Genomic DNA, 5,758 nt, shown 5'->3' with positions numbered 1-5,758 from the left:
CACTGGCTTTGATAAGCACTGTGGCAATTGGACAAGTAAAACAGGCTTCCAAGGGGGCGGGAAAAAGAATGAACTGAGGAGGAGGGTAGAGAAAATAGTGCAACAATGAATGAATGAAAACCCAAAATCTCTGTAAATGTTCATTAAAATGAATAAAATTTAATAATTAAAAAAAAATCTTCTCACTGTCACCTTCCAACTATTTTCCTTTCTTGTTCTCACCACATCATAGCTCCTCAACATCATAACCCTAAGAGAAAGGGAGACCAGAACATTTTTTTTGTCTTTTGCTAAAACCTACGTGTGCTCATGTTCCTAACTTGGTCACTGCCTCTTTATAGCTGGTGTGCTCAACACTTAGCATCTTGAGAGTGATTAGCAAATGCTGCGAAAAAAGAAGGAAAAAGAAATTCTGTTCAGCAATGTTTCAAAGGAATTAGAAAAAGCCCTTCCCAGAGAATCTTGTCCAGGAGACCTAGAATAACAGATGGATCTATTCTAAGACTAGCAGATTCTGCCACATCTTGAGGATATTTTTCCCATAGGGATTGAGTAACTATGAGGGTTGTATTCATTTCATAATGTGCTGTTTTGATGAAACCATTTTTCAGTCCCATGTCACAATTTTTTTTCTAAAAAAAACAAAAAAAAAAAACCCAACTGTTACTGAGTTCTTTGAATTTTTTTTGGTATTCTTCTTTTACCAAAGGAGGCCTGAGCAACCCTATCTTTTACTTATGAAACAATAGTTCTCAGCTCTGGTATCATATTGTTTGAACACAGGCTGTGTTACTGGCTGAGTGACTAGGTAAATTATCTAATCTTCCTAAACCTCAGTTTCCTTATCAGCAAGCTTCTAGATCTCATAAGGGTATTGTGAAGATTCATTTTAAATATATACAAAGCAAGTGGCACAGTGTTTGGTACAAAATATTGACTACAAAAGAGAATTCTTTTTAGTTGCCATTGTTGTTTTGTTGTCATTTATGTTAACACTTTCTCCTACTTATCAAAATGAATAGTAAAATAGACGTAATTTCATAAGACTGAAATGTATCTCCTGGGGACATAAAGACTGTTTTGGCATCATCAAGACTGAAGGGCTACCTTGGTAGAAATAGGATCAACTCCTTGTGTTTGATGAAATAGAGATCTCGTAACAGTTTATGTTATTTACAGGAGAATTCAACTCAATACATTAGAATTTTCAAGTAGCCATCACTTTTTCTACATTATAAGGAAAATAGTGACTCCTCTTTCACTAGAAACATTAACAACTATTTTCTGAGAACATTGTGTCTATTAATTAAGCCTTTTTTGTTTTCAATGGGTTATCACTTGGTAGTAATTACTGGCACATAAGTAAAGATGTAATGTCTCATAATGTGCATTCTTACTGTTGTCTTATGAAGCTCACAGAAGGAAATGCAGATAGGCTCCGATGTCACTGTGTATGGGTGTGTATATGTGTGTGTGGAGGGCTGTAGGTGTGTATGTCTTCTTTAACTGTATTTCTGTTCCTTTCCATTCCCTGGCCAGAAAGTTGTTTTTCAGTTTCCATGGCAGAGTGTGAACATCACGATATCAGAGATTTTATAGTCTGTTGGCAATGTGCCTGAAATCAGTATACTGCTCTCATTGTATACCTCAATGTTATAATTCCAAAATCATCCTCTGAAAGGAATTTTTTTTTTAGCTACCCTCTGACCAATCAAATATGACCAGGAAACAAGATAACTCTGTACTAACAAAACAATATCCTTTCCACAGTTATAATTGGATGGAATGGAAGGAAGGGAGACCACATTCTAAAGAATAAGGCAGAAGTTTCTAGAAGAGGTAAGAAAGTCATAGGGTACAACATGAGAGACAGAATATAACATAAAATGAATGAAGGCAGAATTAATTTTTTTTAAACTTTTTCTACCTCTCCAATTCAATTAGGTCAAAGTAAGACCTGATCTGCCATTGAATTTAATAGCTTGAAAAATCAGCCTGAGTATTAAAAACTATTAAAATCACTCACCTTTTTGTTTACAATAACAGTATATTACTTAGTCATATGAAGTCATCTATTATACTATTATACTTTGCCCCATCATGGGCAGTGTTTGTTGGCGTTCCCAGATTGATTCAGGTTTGGGAACAGGAGTGGCATCCACTTCCTAATCCACATGTCTCTGGAAACTCTATGAACTTGGTGAAATGACAATAGTTACAGGGCTTGAAGATCAAGAGCAAATATTAAGAAAATACTAAACCAAAAGATGAAATTCTCCAAGGCTTGCTGTTGCATAAGAAGTAATTTCCAAGGAAGATAAGTTATGGATGTGACATTTCCAAGACCAACTTTTAAAGTTGGAAAATTTTTTAAAACAATGGTTTTGTTTTTGTTACATGTCATTGAGTTGTCTGTGACTCCTAGCAACCCTATGTACACAGCTCTGAACACAGCCCTGCCCTGAGTTGGACTACCCAAGTTACTGGGTCAAACCATCTCATCTGGGGTCTTCCTGTGCTGTGCTGTCTCTCTACTCTTCCAACCATGGTGTCGGTCTCCAAGGACTGATCCCTCGTGGCTGTGTGCCCAAAGTATATAAGATGGAGCTTCAAAATTCTTCTTTATGTAGCAGCTTTGTTTCACCCTATCCAAGAAAGACCTGTTTGTTTTCTTAGAGGTCCATGATACATTCAAGATTATTATTCAAACAATTAGAAATAAATTTTATTGACCATATTGAAGGAAAAACAAAGAGTTTTGTTGTTTTTTCTTTTTTTTTTTCTTTTTTTTTTAGAAAACCTTATCATTTTCAAAGAGATGACCAAAACAGCATGCAATAAAATGTACAAGACTGGTATTTGTTATAAAGGTAGGGTAAAAGGGTAATTATTAATAACAGTAGTAAATAACTCATGTGGCCTTAGAGGGGTGAGTGTTGTCTTTTTATCCTCTGTGCTGGCTGAGGACTGGCTCTGGAGTATTTGGTTGGCTGGAAGCCTCTTTTTTGGCCAATGAGAGCCCAGGATGCAGGCCTGGGGACTTTGAAAATTCATTTTGGCCACTGTGGCTCTGGGGTGTGGTTTTAATTGTCTTTGAAATTAACCTTCTCCTAAGTGGTACAGCACTGTTCTGTCCTTTCTCTGTATTGAGATAACTTTGGATTCTATGATACCAAATGGTGTGCCATGATGTCATAATGGTTACACATGGTTGACAACGTTTGGTAGAGCTCACTGATTACGACAGGCTTGGAAGCAAGAGTGGCATCCACTTCCTAAACATGCCTGTAGAAACTCTATGAACTTAGAAGAAGAACAATAGTTCTTTTGTTTATAGGGTCAGTACTAGATGACACTAAACAACAACATATACCACCAAAGCCCTTGTCTCCATTTTGGAGTTGGTTGAAGCAGCTGGAGTCTGTAAGGTGGTGTTCTTGTTTTGGCTGAAGATCTGTGTGGATTGTTTGGTTGTTTTTATTGAAGCCTCTTGTTTAGAGTCAACAAAAACTCTTGGGGGTCCTTATATTTAAAAGTTGGGCCTGAGGGACTATATTTTAATCCTTTGTTACTACATTTTGGAGTAACATTCTTCTAAAACATACAGCACTTTGGCCAATTTGGTGTGATGAGGTAATATGAATTTGCTGTGACACTGAATCTGGTACCATTTGGGTTTCAAATGCCATAATGAAATAACTGTGCCATAGGTGTGCCAAACACCATAATGGCTACCCATTGTGGGCAGTGTTTGGTGGAGCTCCCAGACTGATTCAAGTTTGGAAGCAGGAGAGGCATCCATGTCCTAAACCACATGCCTCTGGAAACTCTATGAACTTGCAGAAATGACAATAATTATAGACTGGCTTCAGGCCTCTTGTTCACAGGGTCACTATGAGTCATGCTCCACTCTATGGGAATAACAAGTAAATAATTTTCCTCTATATTGTGATGTTTGTAGTATTTATTACCCTTTTAAAATAGAATGAGTGCTATATATTTCCTCATGGAAAAATAAGTGGACGTGTTTACTTTTTCCTACCTAATCTGAATGTGTAATTTGATCTTTACTTTAAAGTCAAGTTGCTTCTGACTCATGACACGTGTCAGAGTAGAACTGTACTCCACAGGGTTTTAAGGCTTATTTTAAAAAAATAAGTCACTAGACTTTTCTTCAAAGGCACTTTTGCGTAGACATGAACCCTTAACCTTTCAGATAGAAAGCTAGTGCATTAACTATTTGCAGCATCCAGGTCTCTTTTTCTTAGATCCCAAAAAGAAGGCTCCAGAAATTACCTCATTTACAGGCCTCACTAAACCTGCCCCAGACTGAGATTCTTTTCTTGGCTGGAGAAACAGAGATGTCAACTAATCATTTCTGTGAAAATATGAACATAAATCTTTAAATCTTGATGCTATGATTTTATCTTCCACAAGCAGTGTTGATAATTATTTGAAAATTAAATGTCTTCTCTGTTTTTATTTTTTTTTACATTTCTTTTCTACTTTATCATCTTGCTCCAGAAATTTGTTTGCTGACTCTCCATTTTGAAACAAAAACTAATAGCTTTGCCGGTGAGTATAACTGTTTTTCTAAAATCGAAGATCTCTCCCTAGCATCATGATTTTATTAATACATCATATTCATTTCATCCATATCACTTTTGCTAGATTCGGCTACAGGCATAGATTAATAGTTGTCTTTGCATTATGCAGTGGAACTTAATTTCTACTTGAATGTTTAACACTATTGTAATGATTTTATTGCAATTAAGAATGATAAATGTTTCCCTTCCAGCCTCAAAATCAATATTCACAAAGTGGTAGAGATAGGCGGGAATAAGTCAGTCACTAGAACCAGGGGCTGCCAAAAAAAACAGAGGGAAAATGAAGAAAGATGCTAACACTGATTAAGCACTTCCTCTGTCTGCTAGGCAACTGATCATGGGGCTGGCATAAGACCATATAATTTTGGTTTGTTTTTTTCATTATGTGTAAGATCACTATGAGTCCAGTGTTGCCATGAGTTAGGCGTCAACTTGACAGCAGCTAACAACATATATTAAATATTTTACATTTTAGTAGATATTTTACAAAATACAAATGGCAGTATTGTTGTTGCTGTTGTGTACTTTCGAGTCATAATCCATAGTTGACTCTCCAGAGAGTTTTCAGAGGCAGTAAATTATAAAGGAGTTGACTGCTCATCTGTCTCACAATGAGCAGCTGGTGAATTCAAACTACACATCTTTGAATTGGCAACACAACACCTTACCACTAAGCCACCAGAGTTCCATGGTAATATTGTGGTGGTGTATGCCATAGTCAGAAACAAGCTGTAGTTGACCCTCTAGAGGGTTGGTTTGTTTTAAATTTCATTATTATTTGTGTGTGTGCCATCAAATTGGATTTAACAGGTATAGGAGGAGAGCAGAGCATCTGGTGAATTTGAACCACGCACCTCTGGGATTGCAGTGCAGCTTCTTGCCACTAGACCACCAGGGAGGAGATTGCCCATCCTTCTTCAGAGGAGCAGCTAGTGGATTTTAATTACATGCCCTTGAGATTGCACCAAAGCTTCTTATCACCAGGGAATAATAGATACTGCTAGCATTTATTGTATGTTTAATCTGATAAGGATATTACATGAATTTTTCCAAATACTAGCTCTATGGGATAAATATTCTGTCTAGTTCCATGCTTATGGATGAATGGGGAATCAGAAGCTCAATAGCATAGAAATGGTGAGTGAGAAATG

The sequence above is a fragment of the Elephantulus edwardii genome, unplaced genomic scaffold (genome assembly GCF_000299155.1).
Source record: "Elephantulus edwardii isolate Elephantulus edwardi_28Jun2011 unplaced genomic scaffold, EleEdw1.0 scaffold00032, whole genome shotgun sequence".
Classification (NCBI taxonomy): Eukaryota; Metazoa; Chordata; class Mammalia; order Macroscelidea; family Macroscelididae; genus Elephantulus; species Elephantulus edwardii.
The sequence above is the reverse complement of the archived record's forward strand: the minus strand, read 5'-3'. Positions refer to the sequence as shown.